The sequence below is a fragment of the Nicotiana attenuata genome, chromosome 5 (genome assembly GCF_001879085.1).
Source record: "Nicotiana attenuata strain UT chromosome 5, NIATTr2, whole genome shotgun sequence".
NCBI lineage: Eukaryota > Viridiplantae > Streptophyta > Magnoliopsida > Solanales > Solanaceae > Nicotiana > Nicotiana attenuata.
The window spans coordinates 33,297,241-33,309,661 of NC_031993.1; positions in this window are offsets into that span (position 1 = coordinate 33,297,241).

Genomic DNA, 12,421 nt, shown 5'->3' on the forward strand with positions numbered 1-12,421 from the left:
GACCCTAAAACCGACCCGGTCGTGATGGCGCCTATCGTGAAAGTAGGCCAGCCCACAAAATTCCCAAATCAAACCATTATTCTCTAACAGTCATTTTTAAGCCATTAATGAACATGAAATCTCATAATATAAGTCTAAATAATCAGTGCGGAAACATAACACAAGCCCGACATCGGGGTATCACAAGTCACGAGCATCTACTAAGGTCTGAATACAACAAAGAGTCTGAAAATATACTAAAAACAGTCTAAGGAAGACAAGAGGGAGAAGAGCAGGGCTGCGAACGTCGGGCAGCTACCTTGCTAACTCCGATGACTCTGCCACTGATCAATCAACACCCACTATCGGGTTCAGAAATACCTGAATCTGTACACAAGGTGCAGGGAGTAATGTGAGTACGCCAACTCAGTAAGTAATAAAAGTACATGAAAGCTGAGCAGTAAAAAAACACGTAAACCACGTCATAACGCTACAACAAATACAGTACGTTTTCCAAAACAGTACAGAAATCATTTATTTCGTAAATCAAACTCAGTTTCAGTAAAAACTCTTTCCTTTTTAAAACATCTTCCAATAGTTTCAAATGAGTGATAAAAATAGTGAGTGAAAATGATAGAAACGTAAACAGCCCCTCGGGCAAAACATGTATCATACACCGCCCCTCGGGCAAAATATCAACAGAACCAGCCCCTCGGGCTACCTCACAATCACTCGTTATCAGCCCCTCGGGCATAACATGAATCAAAAACCGCCCCTCGGGCAAAACATGCAAGAACAGCCCCTCGAGCAACAACATGAAACAACAACAGCCCCTCGGGCTGCATCACAACTCACACTGGGTACCCGCGCTCATTGGGGATGTACAGACTCTGGAGGGGCTCCTACAGCCCAAGCGCTACAATCTTCACGGACAACTCTCGTGCTATCACATACCTGTGCTCACTGGGGGTGTGCAGACTCCTGGAGGGGCTCCTACATCCCAAGCGCTATAACAAGCCATCTCGTGGCATAGTCACACAGGCCTCGGCCTCATAACAAGCCACCTCGTGGCATAATAAATCAGGCCCTCGGCCTCATAATCATGAATCAGTAACAATTTGCTGTGGCACGCAGTCCGATCCCATAATATCCTCACAACACAGGCCCTCGGCCTCACTCAGTCAGAAATCTCTCAAGCCACTCGGGCAACAGTAAAATATGATGCTCAGCCCAAAATGTCATTTAAAATATCAAAATGGAATAAATACGGCTGAGTTATGAAGACAGTAGAATACAGCATGACTGAGTACAAATATGAAGTCAAAACAGTGAGGAATAGTAGTAAAAATCCCCTAAGGGTCCAAAATAGTTGGCACGAGGACCAAATATGACATTCAGCCCAAAACATGGTAATACTTTCCAAAACACAATGATATCAAACAGTTTTCAATCAAATATGTGACTTAACAGTCGTACGAGACGGACCAAGTCACAATCCCCAACGGTGCACGCCCCCACGCGCTCGTCATCTAGCGTGTGCATCACCTCAAAGTAGCACAACGATGTGAAATCCGGGGTTTCATACCCTCAGAACAACATTTACAATCATTACTTGCCTCAAATTGGTCCAAACTCTAGCCCGCGATGCCTTTGTCTCTCGAATCGGGCTCCAAATGCTCCAAATCCCAATCAATCCTCTGAAAATCCCTTCAAAAATTGCCTCAATCCGAGCTTCACAGCTCCAAAAATGCAAAAATGGCCGATATCCTCGAAATAGAGTACTTTATAATCTGCCCAAGCATTTACCCTATGCTATCGCGTACAAACTAATGTGATAGCGTAGCACAAAATTCTTCAGGCCTTCTTTTACCCTATGCGATCGCGGCCACTCCTCGGCGATCGCGTAGAACAAATATTTTCCAACAGCCTTCTCCAACTCTTCCGGACAGCCTCTAGTATAATAGTCATAACTTTTTTTACAAAACTCCAAATTACAATTGGTTTAACTTTATAAAAACTAGCCATCAAGGGCTACAACTTTAATTTTTGGATTATCTTCAAATTCCTTATAGATTGTGAGATATAAGCTTCCAAAATTGGGTCAATGCAGCAGAAATTTTACTCTATTCGATCGCGGGTGGACTTACGCAATCGTATAGCACAGCTCCATCTTTCCAAATTTTCTCTATGCTAATGATAAGTTAGGATTTTAACATGTTTTATGCCCCTACTTGCCTATGCTTTGATCATATATTTGTACAAAATAGTACCAAAAGGCTCACAGGTTGTGCTTGTTTGCAGGTTTGATCGACAAAGTGACAAAATGTCAAAGATCGGCTCAAAAAGGAGTGAAACCTGCTCAAGCATCAAAGACCAAGAAAGCTAAGGGAAGAAGGGCCTAGTATGGACCGCGCAAAGTGGAATGCGGCCGCACTAGGTGGTTCAGAGAGTTGGTAAAATCAGGGTAGAGGCAACGCGGCCGCGGTCCATATCTCGCGGTCCGCGGTCCGCGGTCAGGGCTCCGCGGCCGCACTACTCTTTTGTGCGGTCCGCAGTCGAGAGATTCAGAGAACTACAATTTTGCCAAGACAATGCCATGCGGTCCGCGGTCGTTATTGTGCGGACCGCGCCAACTCCCTCTGCGGCCGCGGTCCATTCTACGCGGTCCGCGGAGTCCAAGTTCAGAGAAGCCAAAGTTGAAGTCAAGGAGCCCAGTGCGGACGCGGTCCATTTAGTACGGCCCGCACTGACCCCGCAGGGGTATTTTTGTCCAGTTTTTCCAGCTTAGTATAAATAGAACATTTTACCATTTTTAGGTCATCAGTTATTTCCAGACTTTGGGCTGCGCTCGTGAGACTCATTTTGTAGCCATTTTTGGCATCTTAGCTTCAATTTAACGATAGATTCTTGTACTTTAATTTAGTATTTAATTAATATGTCTTGTTCTTCATCTATTTCTTCATTTTCTCCTTCAAGCATGAGTAGCTAAACCCATTAGGTAGGGTTGTGGCTCAACCCTAGTGTGGGTAATTGATGGGTGTTGCCATCTAGGGTTAGATTGACTATGGGTGTTTGCTATTTGGGTTGATTTTATGTTTTAATCTATAAATTGGTGGTTGCAAACACTGATTTGTGCTTTGTGGATTTGACGCTTCTCGAGAAAGAGAGTCTAAGTCTCCAAAATTGACCCAACAAGGAATTGGGATGGACTCATGAGAAATGATAGTCCCAATTAACGGGTTAAACCTCGAGAGAGTAATCACCCTACTTGAACCCTAGTTGCTTGATCTTATTTGCCTACCCATTTGGTCTCGAGAGAGTCAAGTGGGCAAAACCACTTTCTCTAACGAGAGGTGTGAGAGTGGGTAAAATTGTGCAACGGTTATAGCATAAGCCCCAATTATGTCAATCGAACCTTAGTAACATCTACCCGTCAATTAGCCACCTAGGTGATGTCACGACCCTAGTGCCCTTCTTCCTATTAGATACAACTTTAGCAATTATCTCGTAGCATAATCTAGTTTCAATTAATAGTTTGATAATAGTAGTTTATAATTGAAAAAACCCAAAAATGTTGGAAGTGACATTTAGAACAATTACATGACTCTAGTCTAGATAGATACCCAGCTCCAATTTCTAGCTCTCTGAGGAATTCGATCCCGACCCTCATATCGGGTAAAAGCTATTGCGACCCTCTCTTCCTACTTTATAGTAGTGTGGAGTTGGCAGCGACCAACTTTTTGGCGCCGTTGCCGGGGAGCTAACGGTTTTGGCTATCTATTTAGTTAGTTTTGTGTGTTGTTCTTCTTTCCTTCTTATTTACTAATTTGTGTGCGTGATTACTACAGGTACCAAATGGCTTTAAATGCGAATGACCCTCTTGGAAACATGATTGCGGAGGAGGAGGTAGATGAAATTGGAGACGATGAGGTGCCTCTTGTACCTCCCGGATGTGGACGAGGCCGCCAGGCTAATGCTAATGACAACGTTCCAGACCCTCCTCCGCCACCTCCAAGAGCGGTTCCTCGGGTGCTACCAAATCAAGGATATGCAAGTGCGATTGTCCCTCCCAGAATCCGGGCGGGCAATTTTCAGATAAATAATGTGATGCTGACCCTACTTGAGCAGCGTGGGTATTTCACGGGCGCTGTGGATCAAAATGCCTACAAACATCTAAAAGGGTTCGTGGATACATGTTGGGGTAGCAAGCAGACGAATGTGTCCGAAGATGCTCTTAGGTTGAGACTTTTCCCGTTCTCACTCCGGGGAAAGGCATTAGATTGGCTAGAGAGACTCCCCAATCATTCCATTACAACTTGGGACGAGTTGGCGGATAAATTTATTGCTAAATTCTTCTCACCCGAGCATATGGCGGCACTTCGAGATGAGATATTGGCTTTCAATCAAGAACCCACGGAACCTTCGCATGAGATTTGGGAGCGATTTAGAACAATGGTGAAAGAATGCCCAAACAATGATATGACTGAGGCGATGATCCAACAAACCTTCTATCGGGGCATCAATACAACAAATCAATGCATAGTCAATCAATTGGCCGGGGGTAACTTCATGAAGTTGACTTATGACCAAGCTTGTGAGATTCTTGATGAGGTAGCGGACACATCTTCCGCATGGCAAAGTAGGGCCAATGTTCCTCAAGGCGACCCTACAGTTATTCATTTGCATAAGGAGCTACATGACCATGGACAGGCTATAGCGGAGTTGACAACTACTATGAACCAATTGGCTAAGGCACAGTTGCAACAAGTCCAAAACCCTCGCCAAGTGAATGCTATGGAAAGTGTTAATTTGCTTACCAACAAGAGAAGGCAAATGAGGCAACAAAATCAAGGGAATTTCGAACAATTTGATGATGATGGTGATGGGTTTCAAAATGAGGGCTATGATGAGCAAAATGAAGAGGTACAATATGTTAACAACTATCAAGGCAACAGAGGAACTCTTCAAACCAACAATGGCGACCTCAAGGTAATTGGGGTAATCAACAACAAGGCGGTGGTAATTGGAACAACAACAACCAAGGCGGTAATTGGAACAACAACAATCAAGGCAACCAAGGCAGTGGAATGGTAATAACAACAATTGGAACAACAACGGTCAAGGCAATTGGAACAACAATGGAAACCAAGGCAATAGGGGCAAGGCTTTCAAAGGCCCCCCATGTACCAACAACCGAACAATCCAACCCCGTTCCCTTCTCAAGGATCTAGTTCTTCGGGTAATGATATGGGAAGAATAGAAATGATGTTCGAACAAATGATGAAGAAGAACCAAGATTCCGATGCTCAATTGGCTTCCCACAATACCTCCATTCGGAATTTAGAGGTGCAATTAGGCCAAATGTCTCAATCGTTGAATACTCGCCCAAAGGGTGCTCTACCAAGTGATACGGTAGTGAACCCTAAGGGTGGGAACAATCATGTGATGGCGGTTACAACAAGAAGTGGGAGAGGCGGTGATGTGCATGCCTCGAAAGATAAGCAAGTTGTGGATGATGATGTTGAGTTGCAAGAAAATGATGTTCCTTTGGTAGTTGAAGATATGGTAGAGAATGAGGTGAACAATAATGTGAGGATTGACATTGATGAGGCCGAGGTGGAAACTCAAGAGGCCGTGAACCTGTCTAGGGAGCACATAATTGACATGCCGGAGCCGCCGGTGGTGCCAAAAGCCAAGGCACCTCCTTTGCCTAGACCACCTCCGCCTTATCCTCAAAAGCTAGCCAAGCAGAAAAGTGACAACCAATTCCGAAAGTTCATTGACATGATGAAGAGCTTATCTATCAACGTGCCTTTGGTGGAGGCTTTGGAGCAAATGCCTGGGTATGCGAAATTCATGAAGGATTTGGTTACAAAGAAAAGATCAATGGACTGTGAAACTATCAAGATGACCCACCAAGTTAGTGCCATAGTACATTCAATGGCCTCGAAATTAGAGGATCCTGGTGCTTTTCACTATCCCTTGCACTATTGGTAGTGCGGACTTTGCCAAAGCTTTATGTGATCTTGGGGCAAGCATCAATTTAATGCCCTTCTCAGTTTTCAAGACTCTAGGTATTGGGCCACCAAGGACAACTTCCATGAGATTACAGATGGCAAATAGATCAATGAAGGGTCCTCTGGGTATAGTAGATGATGTGCTTGTCTGGATGGACAAATTTATCTTGCCGGCGGACTTTGTGATCTTGGACTGTGAGGTGGACTATGAAGTCCCAATTATTCTAGGGAGACCTTTCCTTGCAACGGGGAAGGCATTGGTTGATGTTGAAGCGGGTGAACTAACTTTCAGGGTAGGTGATGAGAAGGTCGTCTTCCATGTTTGCAAATCCATGAAGCAGCCCAATAGCACCGAGGTGTGCTCATTTGTGGACATTGTCACAGCTGTGATAGTGGATGACACAAGTTCTATGAATAATGTGGAGGATCCCCTTGAGGCTGTGCTATTAAATCTTGATGTTGATGATGATGCAAGCAGAGTGGAGTGTCAATGCTCTACATGGGATGGGCTCTTATTCTTATGAGCCGAGAAAATTGTCTTTGGATCTTGAAAATTGGAAAACTCCACCAACCAAACCATCAATTGAGGAGCCACCGGTGTTGGAGTTGAAGCCACTTCCTCCACACCTCATGTATGAATTCTTGGGCTCTAATTCAACTTTACCAGTTATTCTTTCTTCTTGCCTTACTAACATGCAGGTTGAGGCCACTTTGGCGGTGCTTCAAAGGCGAAAAAGGGCAATTGGATGGACTCTGGCGGATATTCGGGGGATAAGCCCCGCATTTTGGATGCACAAAATTATCTTGGAGGATGATGCAAGGCCTTCCTTAGAACATCTGATGTTCCAAACGTCAATACCACACAAGAGGGGGGGTGATTTGTGTGGTACCCAATTTTCGATCTAGAAGAACCTGGTTCTTCTAGGTGTTCTAACTACTACTGTTTGCGGAATTAAAATACAGAAAATAAAAGAACGCAAGGATTTTTACGTGGAAAACACCTGGCTCAAAAGGTGAAAAAACCACGACCTACTACTCAGTAGGATTTTCCCAAACATCCACTAAACTCAATGAGCCAAAAACAACATTTACAAAACTCTTGTAAACCTAAGGATTAACTCTAATCCCAGTGTGGCACACAACCTCAACTGTTGCGACACTTTCAAGTTAACTCTAACTTGAATACTCAAAGTACCTAATACAATTGCTTCTATGAAAGCTGGAAAGGTACAAGTTTTAAATCACCTACTACAATTGAATTAGAATAAGGATAAACACAATGGAACTGGTTCTTCTATCTTGTTCAAGTAGCTGCAGGCGTGCACACTCAATCTCACATAAATTGCTTGCAAAATAGCCTTGCTCTTTTGCTCTCAATTTTGCTTAACTTCAGCGTATGTGCATACCTGTAAAAGAGAACAAGTCAGTTATTTATTAGATTAGTAATTAGAGTTGGATTGTAACTCAATTTCTGATCCTCCATTGAGTTTGAGTCCTAGACCGATCCAAACTCCAACCCTTATCCGGATGTGTTCTCTTCTTATAAGGAGACATCTTCTCCTTATCCCATATGCAATCTTTTCGATCAGGTCAGAAGATATTGCTGCTTGATCCCCAAGGACTTATCTTCTTCACGTGCATCTCATGTGCATGGGCCATAACAACTGTGTCTCCTAAGATGGACCTGGTCCTTCACTGAGTTCATTTGTCATTCTTCAAAACTTCAACTGATCTTGGGCCAACAAATTCCCCCTTTTTGATGATGACAAACTCTGTGCTTTTACTGATCAGATAACCTGTGGAACTCAGCTAAAATATCATCACTTGAAAAATTTAACTTATCATTAAGCGCCATATTTAATTAGGTCATAAACATCACTGTTCAGAAAAATAGTTTTTAAGCACAATACACAATATCTTCCCCCTTTTGGCATCATCGAAAAGTTGCATAAACATGTGAATCCCAGAATATTAATCATTACTCATGGCCACTGGGGCAACTGCAAGTGAAAGCATGCTTTAGTTAATCAAAAATCAACTTGACAAATATAACTATTAAGAGCAGAATTATCATAAAACAAGAGAAATGCAAATTGTCATTGATAAGGCAGTGCTTCTACAAGACAATCCACAAAAAGAAAGAACAAAAACAACCAACCATGAGCAAAAACAAGAAAAATCCCTAACCTGGGTCACTGGGGGTTAACTGAACTGGTTCAGAACTAGGACAAAGAGGGCTAAGGCTTTGAAGAACTAGAGGGTTGGGATTGGAGTAAGTTGAGCATTGTTTGTAGCATCCCTTCACTCTTTTCTTTCTCTTTTGCTAGTTCTGCTTTCAGCCCATTCCTTTTTTCTTCCAACTCAGCCACACGAGGCTGAAGCCTAGTGATTATCGCGCAGCTGACTCAACCTTAGGAAGAGTGGGCGCTAATACTTTTACCCAATAGTGGTATCGGGGTCAATTTCCACAGGGAGCTAGAAGGGAGTTGGATATTTGCTTAGCCTAGAAATGCGTGTTTGCTTCTAATTGATCTTCTATCATTTTTGGGTTTTTATGATTNAGGGTGCACTGTGTTTTGACTTGCGGAGTCTTCATCGGTATTCTGGTACTCGCCTGGTTGGTCGACTATTAATATTCAGATTTTGCTAGGTGGCACAGAAGAATTATAGAGGTATTCCTCATGGGATGATCGTATATGATAGATGTGTTAGACATTCAGGCAGTGGAGTTGGGATCATATATGGTAATTCGTGTGTTCTATGGATTTGGAGACCGGGAACTTTTAGAAGCAGGTTGTTTCGCCGTTGTGGATTGTGAATATGTGGCCAAAGCTAGTAGATGATAGTATACAAGACACTCCATGAGAACCAGGTCAATATAATTTGCAGTGTGCCTCCTCTCCTGTCTAGGCAGTAGACACTTGTTCACAAACTCAAAGATCACTTTATGTTCTGGCTTCATTTCACTCTTTTGAACAAATCTTGCTTCAGGCACCTCTTCAACATCCTTTGTATCACAGAAGTTCCTGGTGATTTGGAGTGCTGTGGGCAGATCATCTAGACAAGGCCACCTTTGCCTGGTGTAATCATCATAGCCCTCACTTGGAATGTCTAGAATCCTGCCCAATTCAGGTGCATCAAACTTCACCTTCACACCTTTCACCACACTGGTCACTAGCCCATTTTTTACAGAGCCATTTGCCATGAATTCAATCAGCTCTCTTCTGGCTAGTCTTCCATCCATCTGAAGGATCATGTCCTTCCAACCCCGTGCAGCTAAAACATCCAACAACCTAAGCATGCCTGGCTCCTCCAGGTCTTTCAGCAGCCTTCCCTTCAATATCTTCCTCCTGCTAAAAATAACAAAACGATCTTGCTCTTGTTCAGACCCCTCCTCTTCTTCTTCTACACTCCACTCTTCATCTTCTTCTTCAGTAATTTTCACTTGTTTTCCCTTTACTGCAGACCTAGTTCTTCTAGCCAAAGAAGGTTCAGCAGGTACAGATTTTGAAGACTTCTTTGCAGGAGTCTTGGTTCTTTTTGGTTTGTCAGTGGGAACCTCCACAGTTGTACCTCTCTCTTAATGGACCAGTTCCATCTCCTCCTCATCTTCTTCAGCAGCCTCAGAACTTTCCACTACCTTTTCTTTTCCCTTCTCCTTCTTCTTTTTCTTACTCTTCTCTAATGCTTTTTGTAGTTCTGCTTCACTTTGCCTTACTTTGCTCCTTGTAGCTCTTCCCCAAGGTACAGAAGTAGCAGCAGTCTTGGGAGATGTTACTTTGCTTTTCTTTGAGGGTTCAGAAGCAACTGGGGTCCTTTGTGAAGACGCCTTGCGCTTCTTTGGGTCATAACTGGCCCCTACTTTCTTTAGCATATCTGCTAAAGTCTCCTCCACAGAAGAACCATGTTCTTCTTGTTGCTTACTCATTTGAACAAGTCCCTCAGCAACCTCTCCTGATCCGCTTCCCCCTGACTTTAAGCCACCTTCTTCTCCTCCACCACAAATAGCAAGAACCTCTCCTTTCTTTTTCTTTCTCCTCCTACTAGACTCAGCCCCTTCAATATTTTTCACAGAACCCACCAACACAAACCTACTATCTTCCTTCAATACTACATCAGAAAATACATAACAGGTGTTTACCTCACCTGGGGTTTCTTGACTCTTGTCATTATCAGAAGACCCAGGTTCTTCTCCTTCACTAGCAGAGATGAACTTTTCAGACTCAGAGCTTGAGTCAGATTCTTCAGCTGAAACATCTTTCCTTTGACTGGCCTTTAATTTCTCGTTCAAGATTTTTCTGAGAGAGCCGGATGCTACAGTTTTTTTGGCTAACATCTTTTGCCGGCGAAATTTGGGTTTTGGGGTTTCAACTGGAGGTGTTGATGATGAAGTATTAGGGGAAACAGGTGGGGGAGTTTCAGGATTGTCTTGAGGATTAGTCATGGCGGAGAATTTCTGGAAATCTTTTGGGAATTTTTGGAGAAGAAAGGGGTTTATCAGAAGTATTTGAGAAGTGAATGACGGTTGTGAGTAATGAGAGAAGGTGTGGAGTGTATTTAAAGAGGGATCATGATTAAGCCTGTAACGGCAGCCTTTGCAGTAGTCAATTAAGAGTCTAATCAAATTAGAATTCCGATCTCTTTAGAGATTAATGAGTGACGCTATTTTTTTTTTTTAAAAAAAAATTCCCGTTTTAGTTAGACTCGTAGGATAATGAAACTAGTTCAATGCTCAACGGATAGAATTTCTGAATGTTTGGTGTAATTAGGACTTCTGCTCATGATTGGTAATTTTATCTTTCTAATTGTGCAAAGTATAGAAACATACCTGAACTTTCTCATGAGCATATACTGATGAACCAGGTTCTTCAAGTAAAACTTCTCTTGATCATGCCTCAAATGTCAGAATAGAAAAACTTTGTAAGAGATTAAAGATTCATATAAACACATGTCACAGGAGTATACTAATTAAAGTATGAGACTGAGTAAGAATTAGTCTAGATATTTACATTGAATTAAGAACTCCTAACAAATTTTTTTTTTATTTTTTTTTTCATTTTTCAATTTTTTTTATTGTGCATTCTGAACTGGACCTTTTAGGTGAGCTTAATCATCCCTAATTCCAACATGTTCCTTTCAAAGTTTTCTCTACTCAGTGCTTTAGTGAATATGTCAGCTATTTGTTTATCAGTAGCACAAAATTCTATGGGGATTAACCCTTTCTCATAGTTATCTCTTAAGAAGTGGTGTCTAACATCTATGTGCTTGGTCCTTTTATGATGAACAGGGTTCTTTGTCATACTTATAGCACTAGTGTTATCACAAAATATTGGAATACACCCCACTTCAATTCCAAAGTTTACTAGCTGTTGTTTGATCCATAGCAATTGAGCACAACAAGAGGCAGCAGCAACATATTCAGCCTCAGCAGTAGACAGTGCTACTGAATTTTGCTTTTTGGTAGCCCATGACACTAGACATGACCCCAGGAAATGTGCCATACCTGAAGTACTTTTCCTGTCCACTAAGAAACCTGCATAATCAGCATCAGCATATCCTACCAGATCAAAATTACTACCTTTGGGATACCAAAGACACAAATCTGTGGTGCCTTTCAGATATCTCAGTATCCTCTTGACAGCAGTCAAATGTGACTCCTTTGGATTTGCCTGGAAACGAGCACAAAGTCCTACACTGAAAATAATGTCAGGTCTGCTAGCAGTAAGATACAAAAGTGAACCAATCATACCCCTATACAACTTTTGATCAACTGATGAACCAGTTTCATCAACATCTAATTTAGTGGCAGTTGCAATAGGTGTATCTATTTCTTTGGAGCCCTCCATTTTAAACTTTTTGATTAGTTCTTTTGTATACTTCTGCTGATGGATCATGGTCCCATTTGGACTTTGTTTGATTTGCAAGCCTAGGAAGAAATTTAGTTCACCCATCATACTCATTTCAAACTCACTTCCCATTAATTTTGCAAAGTCCTTACTCAACCTATCAGTAGTGGCCCCAAATATTATGTCATCAACATATATTTGCACAACAAGGAGGTCTTTACCTTTTTCCCTTAGGAACAAAGTGCTGTCAATTTTACCTCTTTTGTACCCATGCTCCAGTAGGAATTTTGATAGTCGTTCATACCAAGCTCTTGGGGCCTGTTTGAGCCTATATAGAGCTTTGTCCAGCTTGTACACATGCTCAGGACATTCCTTGCTTTCAAATCCTGGAGGTTGTTTCACAAATACTTCCTCCTTGAGGTAGCCATTTAGGAAGGCACTTTTTGACATCCCGTACTCGTAGTAGTAGGGGTAGGGGTAAGTTAACCTTACCTAATTAGTTGGTCGTCGTCGAAACGGAAACGGAACTAAGTAGGGAAGGGTACGTTCGTAGTTAGTTCCGTCCCTTACGTTACGTTT